This window comes from Galleria mellonella, unplaced genomic scaffold, assembly GCF_026898425.1.
Source record: "Galleria mellonella isolate WM207_F2 unplaced genomic scaffold, CSIRO_AGI_GalMel_v1 utg63, whole genome shotgun sequence".
Taxonomy (NCBI): domain Eukaryota; kingdom Metazoa; phylum Arthropoda; class Insecta; order Lepidoptera; family Pyralidae; genus Galleria; species Galleria mellonella.
This window is the reverse complement of record NW_026442130.1, coordinates 9,813,999-9,825,761: the sequence shown is the minus strand read 5'-3', so window position 1 is coordinate 9,825,761 and position 11,763 is coordinate 9,813,999. Positions and strand designations below refer to the sequence as shown.

Below are 11,763 nucleotides of genomic sequence, written 5' to 3'. Positions count from 1 at the left end.
TTTTCATCAGGTGGGCCGTCAGCTTGTTTGCCATTCTAAGTTGCACAAAAAAACTTTCATTTACCATACTAAAAAAAATAATTCTTAAACCACTATAAGGTGGTGTGTATCTTTTATATTTATAATAAGTTCACTATTGTAATCTTTTGGAGGAAACAATAAAGAGTATCTATCTATCTATTTATCTACACATCTTTACTTATTTAATATGTACGTGAGTAATATTTTTCAAAGAAATTTGTATACAAATGAATTCACCTTGTTCAATTAGTCGAATTTCAGGGGAATTTTTGTTTACATCATCTATTTTTTCTCTCTTTGAGATTGCTGGCTCTGAACTCCCGTAAAGTGCCTTGTCGTTGCCGATTTTTTTATTATTTATGTCTATACGATAAAAAAATTAATAAAATTATAAATTGTCCTTCGGGATAATATAATAGATATACAAAAAAAAAAAAATTGCGAATACATGCATCCATTTCCAAATACAGTGCAGGCCGGTGTGTCCAATAGTTCAATACACATTCAAGTTGCGCGCCGTTCGCACCAGAAGGTAGTAGTAGTCGTACATTCCCGTAGTTGTGCATTTACAGGGACTGATATCTATAAATATAATATATAAGAGTGTTGTGGTACCTAATATGAAAGTGTAGTAGCTTGAAAATATTAAAAAATTTGCAAGTTTATCTACACACCTAATGGAAAGTGGAATTGTAAACCATCATGTATAAACATGAATCAGTTCCATGGGCAATTCAATATAATAGAATACACAGTAATATCCGTGGTATTTACAATGGCTTGCCTTTCTGAAAAATAAGGTACTCCGTGCTTAATAATTTACCAAGTATTTTAATGTAGGTACCGAGCAGTCATATTTGCGTCAAAGATTATCTCAAGAGAGGAACAAGGAGTGACCATGCTCTACAGAGATGTATTGTTACTTATACATATCCTATGTTAAAAGGTAAGATTATACAATCTACTTTCAATACCATAGAAGTTAGAGACATGACATATTCGTTATCAGAAATGTGTACGCAGTTATGATTAAAGGTGTTCATTTAAGTATATAGGTTTATTATTAGAAAAGAGTTATTATTGAAATTGGGAACAAGTTATTAAAAAGTTTATGAGAACAACACAAAATGATTAAATTTTGTACTAATCTATTTAAAATTAAAAGACATAAAAAAACTCAGAAATAGGGGCATTCGCATTTGGACAATTATTTTTTATAAATCTAAGTACCAAACTGCTTTTTTCAGCTTCAGCTAAATTTATGACATAGTTCTGCTACTCGATTACAGATGGCATTTAAACCAAAACGAGCCACAACCAACGAAACATTTTAGGGAAATTTTAATCAAATAAAAAAAATATAGAAATACACAAATATATTCATAAATTTATTATAATTTCAAACATTTGTAATATGCTCTGGGTTTTAAAGTGTATTCTGTGATGGCTCTGTCTGTATTGGTATTCGTATTTACAGGCGGCGATTATCATTTTCCATTATGTAAGTCATCAGCTGTTTCGTTATTTTAAGTGCTATGAAAAAAATTTCGAAAAAAATATTTATCATTTTAATATTTATTTACAAGTACTTAGGTATAATGTTAATAAGACCTATCAAATCAGACATGAGTAAAAAAAAATTATTACTCATGACTGATTGATACCAGTGAGAGATAATAGGTGTGAATCAATCAAACGAACAGTTGGCATATCATAGCGAATATGACAAGAATTAACGACAATGATTTCCAGGGCGAACCACGTTACAGTTCAATCTGAAAGGGTATCATCATCATTACGTCAGCTTTATACTGTCTATACTTATACAAAAGTGGATTTTGTCAGTAGTTTTGTCAGTGGATTGGCAACTGCAGTTAGGTTTTGGTGATGTTTTAAGAGGGACACTGCTGTCCATCCCTCGAACATTCAGTTTTCTTATTCGCCTCTTACGACACCTACGGGAAAGTAAGATAGCCTATTCTATGCCGGGACCCCACGGCAATGACAGGGTATATTCATAAGTAGATTTAGAGGTGATCAGTCCGAGCAAGCAGCTACATGAGCTGCTTGCACGAATATGACGGATGAAATAATAAAGTAAATATTTAGCTTAGGGATGTTCGTATAATCTTGTCGAATTTTACCTACTTACCGAGTAATTTCGGATTTGGTATAGGAGAAGGTAGAGGAATGTTACCTAATTGGCAATCTTAATTTGTTGAATTCCGTCGCTCCGGTTTTCAGCCCCGTTGACTCGCTGATACTCAATTTCTGACTCTAAACTGAAAATCGAGAGAAAGATAGCTACGATTTTCATTTAAGTACCCATTTTCTACAATTTCTGACTCAATTCAATTCAACTTTATTAAAAAAAAAATGAAATTTAAAGAATTGCTTATTTATGCCCCCATATGGGGTAAGTTAAGCAATTTATGTTTATTATATTTATATTTTATTATTTATTATTATATCAACCGTTAATTATATATTGCAGAACAGTAGACTTTAGTTAGGCCTTCTTCATGAGAAGAGTTTTGCCAGTAGTTGTCGCGCTTGGGGAAGGGTAGGACCCATTCTATGCCAGGACCACACGGCATCAAAATATATATATTTTAATTGTAATATACAAGTGTTGTTATTACGAGCATTATACTTTATGATACATTAATAAGAAGCGTGTTGCTTAGTAAATATCATAGACCGTAATGGTCGTGAGTTCGAATCTAGCCGACACTAAAACTATGTGTCAATTAAACTCACTGTCTGGTGATGGAAAACACCAATAACAAACCAAAATAATATGAGTGTCGATGGTAAAATACTTTCTACTAAATTGAATTCTAGTATGCTCGGCTAAATGTGAATATGTCGAGCGTTACATTTAGCATTACAGCATCAGTCAACTATGCAATTTGGAAAAGCAAATAAGCAAACAACATTTGCTAAAAAATAGTAAGCGTTACCTATAAATATACATAAATAATTCTTTGAACAATAACTATTGTGAGTCATACTGTATTGTTAATATTAAAGTTCGTTTTACAAATTTCAAACAGGAATAAAGCCAATATAAATAATTACAATACAGCATCATGAATATCACAGAATACTGTAAAGCCATTGGTGTCCTTCAGTGTTGCCATTCCTGAGAACTAAAATATTATATCTCCTTACGCTGTAACTTCATTACTAAATTCCAAAATTTAAACTGAGAGAGTAATTGGATTGTTAGTAATGGGGTGTAACAGCCCTATTAGGTCGACAAGCAATATACCCCATTAGATCGATCTACACGCGGCTCCCCCGGGAAAACATTGTGGTTTAATTCTTGTAGAATTCGTCATGAAGGGCCAACTAACCTGACTTCATCCATACTTATCATCTCTCACTAGTGCCCTGCCTGTGTATACCGATAGCGCAGGCGAAGTTATAGTTCCATTTTCGCCCATTAAAAAAAAAAACCTTGAAACTGAAACATGACTCAGCCATGCAAGCACAGCAGTTTAACCATAGATACGCGATATCGAAATAGATGAATTTTTAGAGAAAAAATAATTTATTTTTCTGATGTCTTAAAAAACGTCTAATAATTATATTATCTACATAAGAAGCGATTTATAAAAATAAATGTTAATTTACGACCCAAATAAACAATAGAAAGGGCGTAGAAAATGTTTCATGGCAGTTATTTCTTTTTAAAAGACTTAAAATGTAGGAGGTTCTCAATTTGCATATCTTTCCCTAATTTGTGAGAGAAAGACTTCCTATGATTTCTTTGATAATAATTTTTAACTATTTGTTTATTCTCGTATTAGTTTCATATACATTTTGTAACAGTCAAACTAGCTGTGTTTCTATTAACCAATAAAAAATATATAGTTTTGTTTTAGCGTTTCTAAAATTTTATATATATTTACTTTTTAGAAACAGAAGTACAACCACACTTTTATTTCTAAAAATTATAAATATTGCTTGATATGGTTGTCTTTACTGAGAATAAATAGAGATTTTATAAGCCTGTACCGTTTTCGTTGCAATTTATTAAATAGTACAATTTAAAATCTATCGAGAAAACATTTTTATTAGACTCCATTTTTGTTAAATTAAAAAAACTGATTTTATTAGATTTTAGTAGACCTATTTAATTTAGAAATTTCGAATGTGATCCATTCTCTATTATGTGTATCATCAAGTGTGACATAAATTAATTAATATTGTAAACGTTTCACAATACAATAATATTAAATAAACATTTCAAAGCGTCTATTATCATTAAATACTTATCCGTATTTTAAACAAATTAAATTTCGCAATAAACAATAGGGCTAAATTATGAAGTATTCAGATGATTAAGTATCTTATCGTAATCACAAAAGCAGGTAATCCTTGTATAGGTAAGGTTTATTAGCCTCGTGCTTTTAAGCAGTGTGCCGTACACGTGAAGGCTGTAATCGCGTCTGGGTGGCTGATGGCGCCCCGCGAGCTCAATGGGCGCGGGGCGGCGCCCGAGAGCCTGCCAGTCGCGCCTCAAGCCCCGTCGGGGCTGCACGTGTCCTCTGTCCCGCCTTGCGACTTATGTAACCATCCGCACGGTGAGTCCTCAGCCTCCACCACCCTACGTCAACCCCGCGAGCCCACGCGTTACCGCTCGCCCGATCGCGGAGTGAGATTATCGACTGCTAACTCGCACGGAACTCCCTCGATTCGTACATTCATACATTGTGCAAACTGTCAGCTGAGAGGTGATATAATCGATGCAGTAAGTACCGGTATTCGTGGGAGCTATCGCGGAATGCTGCAGGTGTGTTATGTAACGGGACAAGTCGGTCTCAGGAGTTGGTCAGTGCGTCACAGGATATGTCGGCGAAGTCGTTTGTCTTTAGGCTCGAGGGCTATTACGATATTGTTTTGTGTTCAACTCGACTGTTGCGTGTTATCTCACCGTTCTGATACTGATTTCACATCGAAATGGGCACCTAACAATAACAACTTAATTGGAATAGATGGGTGCCGCGTGTGTAGAAGTAGCAGATAAGTACTATAGTATATGGAATAAATGGTTATGTAATGTGGGCAAAAAAGGTAAAAGATTCTACGCAATATCTAATTGGAGGGTCGGGTTCGCATAAGAAATCCATTCAATCGTGGAAAACACCAGGAAAATCCGCTCGGGATAGGGGGTAGTGCTTTTTATAACTGCTCCTATGTCTATACTTACATTATTTTAATCGGTAACGAAGTGGTTATGTAGTCGCATTATAAATTAGGTTCAAATTTTATGTAATTATATGTATGATATCACGGCATACAATAAAGTAATTAACAGAACATTGAACTTTACTTTTTGCCGGTGTACCACTTATGTGCGAATATCAGCGTATTATATACAAAATTTACATACAATGAACATTATTATGACGTATCGTGTGTTAATAAAATTATACACGCTTAATTACTAGGAATATTTTGTTATACTTGTAAATAACTGATCTCTTATAAGATTAGATATTCGAGAATAAATAACAAGTTCTGTGAATCCCGCGGTTTATTTTTTTATTCGGACCGAAATGGACTTTTCCATAAAAGATATTGTCTTTACGACAAAAACCTCAAGTGGACGCCCATTTATCACTTTATAGAGATGGTGGTGACGTTATTGCTGAGGAGTTTCGCCGATAGATTCTCAAAGTAACAGACTCAGAGATATATAATACGATTAATATCCTTTCCCGTAATATAAATATAGCTTATATGTTATATGTAAGTCATTTTTAAATTATTGTTTTAATTTAATATTGTTTATCATGTTTCATCATTAATTATATTTTCTGTTATTCCTGTCTATGGTCGACTGGTAGTAATGCCATAATGATGTTAAGATCGTCATTTACATCATCTAAGTTTATTAAAGTTTAATATAAAAAAAATATATATAAACTTAAATTAACAAAGACTTATTTTTTAATTATCAAATAAATGTATTTTATAGACACGTAAGGTATAACGACAAATTAAAATTGTTCATAATTACAAAAATTACAGGTTTAAATTGGTAGGTTGGTAACAGGTAACTTAGTCCCAATTAAATTTCAGTTTTTATAAACAATGCATCGTTAAAATTTTCTTATTTGAACGAATTTTAATAAAATTTCTAAACATATTTTAGAAATGAAAATCATCAGACGTGCAAATTGAAGGTATTTATGTTTCCTTTTTCTAGTTTTAGTTAAAAAGTTCTTAGGTTATACGTAAAATAATATATTTGTTTGTTTCATTTATTTCTGTTAGGAGTTAATTGAAAAAGTACCCTTTTAAAAAATAATGGACAGTTATTGATTTTATCAATGACTTGACGAATACCGTTCAAGGTTTGTGGTAGGAAAATTCATAAAAGACGACTCAGCTGGTAATTTGTAAAAAGGAAGACAAATAGACAAGTTACTTTCACATTTAGATTTGTTATTTCAATTTAGATAACATTAAGATATCATCACCAGACTTTACTAGAGGGAGACTGTGTACAAAATTTACTTGGGATCCTCTGTCCCATTCGTGTTTCTGCCGTAAAGCAGTTCTATTTGGATAGCTGTGTTTAGTTTGAAGGTGGAATATGGTAGTGAAATTACAGGACGGTAACGTATAAGGGATATCACGGGCGACACAGTATGCTCTATTATGTCCGTGGTACTGTAGGCGACGGGTACCACTTTTCATCAAGTCGACCGTCAGCTTGTTTGCTATTCTAAGTTTTTTTTTTATTCATGATATTGGAATGGTAACCCCGCCTGCGCTATCGGTATACACTGGCGGGGCACCAGTGAGGGATAATAGGTGAGAATGAAGCAGGTCAGCTAGCCCACCATGACGAATCTAACAATAAATCAATCACGGTGGTTTCCAGGGGGAACCACGAAGAGGTCGACCTGACATTGCTAGCAATGGAGCTACTAATCCACATTACTAATAATCCCTCCTCCCCCTGCTATTCTATAAAAAAGGGATACCTATAACAATTGTAATTAATGATTTATAGTCGAATAATATATGGTTTCTGCCATAGGGAATGTATTCTATACGCCCTTATGTATATTACTAATCGTGATTCAGACTCGTCTTACTTGATTTGGTTCTTGGAAACAACATGTGTTTTGTATATATGTATGTGTGTTCACTGTGTTTGATTTTATTCGTGTTTTATTTTTGTTAACATTTGCTCGTAAATATACCGATGACTCATTTCTTTTAGGGTTCTGCAGTCAAATGGCAAATATGTTTTGTACTAAAAAATGTTTTGTACTCTTTGTACAAAACATTTTTTTTACTGTCTCGTAACATTTACTCACATACTGTGTAGATCATAAATATTTATATTGAGGGTCTCTATAGAAAAACATTAATATCTGGTCTATTTTTTATAAAAAAATTCGAGTTATTCCAAGGGTATTCAATTGTATTTATCTTGTAATTGTTGACTTTTATCATACAAATCGTCTTTTTATATACGTATTTGTATTTATTATATTATTAAATTATAAATTTCCATACAATATATTATAAAATTGGCTGATTATGAGACGAACTCATATACCGAGGGTTCTGTATATAAAATAATATGTAAATTAGTTTTTTTTAAATAAAAAATATTTATATTTGAGATTATTATTTGAATATGCTGATATGAGATAGAATTGCCTATTGTGTTTCTTATTTGAAATCGATACCTAATAATAATTGTTTTTATTACAATAAAGAATTTCACTTTTAGGCTAGAATGTTTTAAAAACTGTGCTTAAAAACTGGACTGTATAATGAAGTTTTTTTGTTAAGACTACTTGATTTTTAAAAACTTTTGTAATTAGAATCATCTTCATATTTTTTTTTTGTAATATTCACATATTTCTTTGTAAAGTGTAATTATCTCAGAATTTACGTTTTACAAACTTCGGAGACGCATGAGGTTCAGTAATAAATAAAAACCAGTTTAAGAATATGCAAAAGAATAAGAAATACTGGTACGTACTTTATTCTACTATTTTTACTGTAAGATATTTTTACTATTTACACGACTGGTTTGCGTTATTTTTAAGTGTATTTTTAAAACAAACTAGCTTTTACCCGCGATTTCGTTTGTGTGGCCGGAATATTTTCATTAACCAAAATGAAAAGTAATCTATTTTCTTCTTCATTGCACATAGTATGTGTATATCAAAATTTGTAGTGATTATTTAAGCTATTGAGGTGCTAAGAAGTAACAAACTCACTTTCACATTTATAGTATTAGTAAGGATTATAATTTTCCCCCTTTTGTAAATTATAACAAAATTCTTACCTCAACCTAATCACGGTGGGGAGGAAAGAATGGTTGTAAATTTAGTAGTCCATGTATGTCAGTGTGTTCATCACGTTTTGACAAATGAGGTGTCGTTAGCTCCGTCTTTGTATTCCGCGTGCCATAGGCTGTTACAGGGCGGATGTGACTTGCTTATTACCACAATATAGTACTACTTCGTGCAGTACGGCCATTCCCTGTTGTCAAGTTGATTACAACCTTTTCTGTTTCAAATATGGACATTTTATAAAGTAAATTTTGTTCTGCGAAAAAGAAAACTAAACATACCAAATAAAGGACGAAAATCTTCGTAAATACATTAATGTACATAAAATTTGAATTTAGAACAATAATTACGATACGTAGTTTTTTGTTCCACCAAGAAAAACAATAGTCCAATTGTCACATAATTACACACTTGCGAAAGGAAAGGGTAGCCCATTCTGTGCCAAAACTACACGGCTAATGATAATTAACAGTAATAATTATTATAAGCGACAAATTACTGATTGATTATCTTATCTGCAATTACAGTAGTGTAGTTTTTATATATTCTATTTTCTGTGATAGTTAAAAATACGAGTATTATAAAAAACAACGGCGAACGGCGTCAACAAAGCCGTAAATAGGCATATATATACATTTATAGATGAAAGTTATATATACTACGTTATGTTTAGTTTCTTATTGCATACTATCATTGCAGTCCCACCATTATTATACCAATACAGTTATACAGAGTGAATAGAAGTACCGTTCTTTTTGAAAAGTTCCACTTAACTGTTTTCATTTAACTGAGTAAATGAATACAATTAGTCTTCAGTTTATAATTGCATCTCTTTTATAAACCTCATCATAACTATCTTTTTATGGTTCTGTAATAAAACAGTAAAAAGCAACCATTATGGTGCAATTATGTGTATCTATTTATTAATGCATTTTATTTCTACAATGACTAATATTAACTATTCCAAATTTAAAATAATATCCACTTACTCTGGATTATATATTAAAAAATATAGCATGTTTTACAAAATATTTATAAACTTTTACATTAACAATATTAGTAGGACAGTTAAATTTAAACTGTTACCATAATAACCCATTATTATCCCCAAAAACTTTGCCTCCATTTGACCAATACATCTTTTATTGTGAGTATCAATTATTCTTTTAAATGGTGGAGCTTGTTACACCTAATATACGCGTGAGATGTTACAATAAAAAAGAACAACGAGCCATACAAAAGGTAATACAATACAAATTTCAAGGACAGGCCAAAGTATCGTTTTATTTTTTACACATACATTTTATTTTTAAACTCGAATCAACTGTGCCTTATAAGAACACAGTTTTTGTTCAGATCTCTCGTTATAATCAATAGGTGGTCTTAAATAGCTACTTTGTTATGATCCTAAAATGATTTATATTTGCAAATCATCTAGATTATTGAGTTTTCAATGACAAATCATTTTGTCATGTATTTCTTTTAATAGCTGTTTTGATTTAACCTTTTTTGTTTTTTTTTTAATGGATGATAATGGAATGGTAACTCCACCCACGCTATCGGTATACACCGACGGGGCACCAGTGAAGGATGATAGGTGAGGATGAAGTAGGTCTGTTAGCCCATCGTGATGAATTCAACAAGAATTGTTCACGATGGTTTCCAGAGGGAACCACGTGGAGGTCGATCTAATAAGGCATATTGCTAGCAATGGGGCTGTCAAACTCCATTACTAACAATCCCTTTCCCCCCATCCTTTTTCGGTTTGAAGGGGTTAGTGATATAAACATCAGTTCCGTATATATTTATATTTATAGTTAGGTATATTGCTAGCAATGGGATTCTCAGTCTCCATTACTAACAATCCCTTTCCCCCCCCGAGAGTATATTATTTTATCGAGGATATATTATTTCATCGAGAGTATATTGTGTAATTTCTATGATACTGCTAATCTCTATAGGCGACAATGGGAGGTCAGCTTATAAAGCATTTTAAGTAGTGCAAAAAACAATGTCTGTTTTTACAGAAAAATGTCAAATGAAATGTAGATACATTCGTAAATCATTTTAGTATTATTTTCTAAATAACCAGATGGGCTATTTTAGACGTCTAGCAAAGATAACTTATCAGACGTAATATTTGATGTATGATCTTTCCTGGGCATCTAAAATAGACAATTATTCTTATTCATATTTTTAGGGTACTGTAGGCATGTAGTAAAGGATCTTATAAATATTTATCATGGCTTTATAACACAGCCATCATTTTCTATTTGGTGACCCAGAAATGAATTTATTTAATTTTACAGTTTTCTATAATTTAAAATTTTAAAACAGTGGAGTTTATATTGAGACACCATTCTCTATCTTTAAGTTTAATAAAAAAAAAACAATTATATTGTATTATAGGGCACCAACTATTATAAGGAATAATGTGATTTTTTTTCGTAGATTTGTATCAGAACTCTTTTACATGTAATTCCCGATGGTCCACATTACAATAGTTTTGCTAAAATCTAAATTGTAATTTTACAGAAAAGTTTAGAGTGTGATACTTCAGAGTCGACTTTTGTATCTTTAGTTTTGATAAAAATAGTATAATTGTAAAAATAGTTTTTCGATTAATAAAATAATAATAATATATCGGCTCGGACTTGGCAATGATATAATGTAACAACAAAAAAATATTCGCATTGATAATCATCATCATCAAGCATCCTTTTTGTAGACAGATAATTAGTAATTTGTATTCATATTTTATTTGTTTTGCTGATTAGAATAAAATTTATTGCATTATATTTTAGCTACAATTTAGTTTAATGTTGCATGTTTCCTGTATCATCATATATCTTCATGTTAGATCTCCCACGAGACAAACAGAAAGAATAATATCAATTTTTCGTATGGTGATAAGTGGACGTGACAATGTCAAAAGAAATGTAACTGCAAAAGAAATTTATGGCTGCCATATATATTTTTTCCTCCTCAAAGAAAATTGGTGGTTTCGATTACCATAAAATTAAAATAGAACTAACACAGGAGTAAAGTATTGGTGCAAATTTTTTTTATGTAACTTAGAATGGCAAACAAACTGACGGCCCACCTGATGCAGTGGTAATCGTCGCCTATAGACATGAGCAGTAACACGGACATAATAGAGTATAATATTTCGCCCATAATCATCTACGTCGCTATTCGTGAGGACTCAGGAGTTATTCCTCTGTACCATGTAAATTCACTGTCATATCCCATTCTTCAAACCGAAACACAGCCACGCAAACACAACTGCTTCACGGTACAAATACGAATGGGACAGAGGTGCACAAGCAAACGAATAAAGATGAATGAATAAATGGTTCAGATGAATTGAGAACTTCCATCTTTTAGTAATAATTTAAAAATCAAT

At 32.0% G+C, this 11,763-nt stretch overlaps 1 protein-coding gene across 6 annotated transcripts in view; it reads left to right on the top strand.

Annotated features, from left to right (window-relative positions):
* Positions 1-4,493: 4,493 nt before the first annotated feature.
* LOC113521965 (potassium/sodium hyperpolarization-activated cyclic nucleotide-gated channel 2) overlaps positions 4,494-11,763 on the top strand; it is a 268,571-nt gene continuing 261,301 nt past the window's right edge. For 2 of the 6 annotated variants that reach the window (XM_052900023.1, XM_052900021.1), the window contains exon 1: positions 4,554-4,780. The gene's annotated coding sequence lies outside the window, so the exon portion shown is untranslated. Of the gene's footprint in view, positions 4,823-11,763 lie in introns of all 6 variants that reach the window. The other 4 variants (XM_052900025.1, XM_052900024.1, XM_031909762.2 and 1 more) reach the window with 3 other exon arrangements.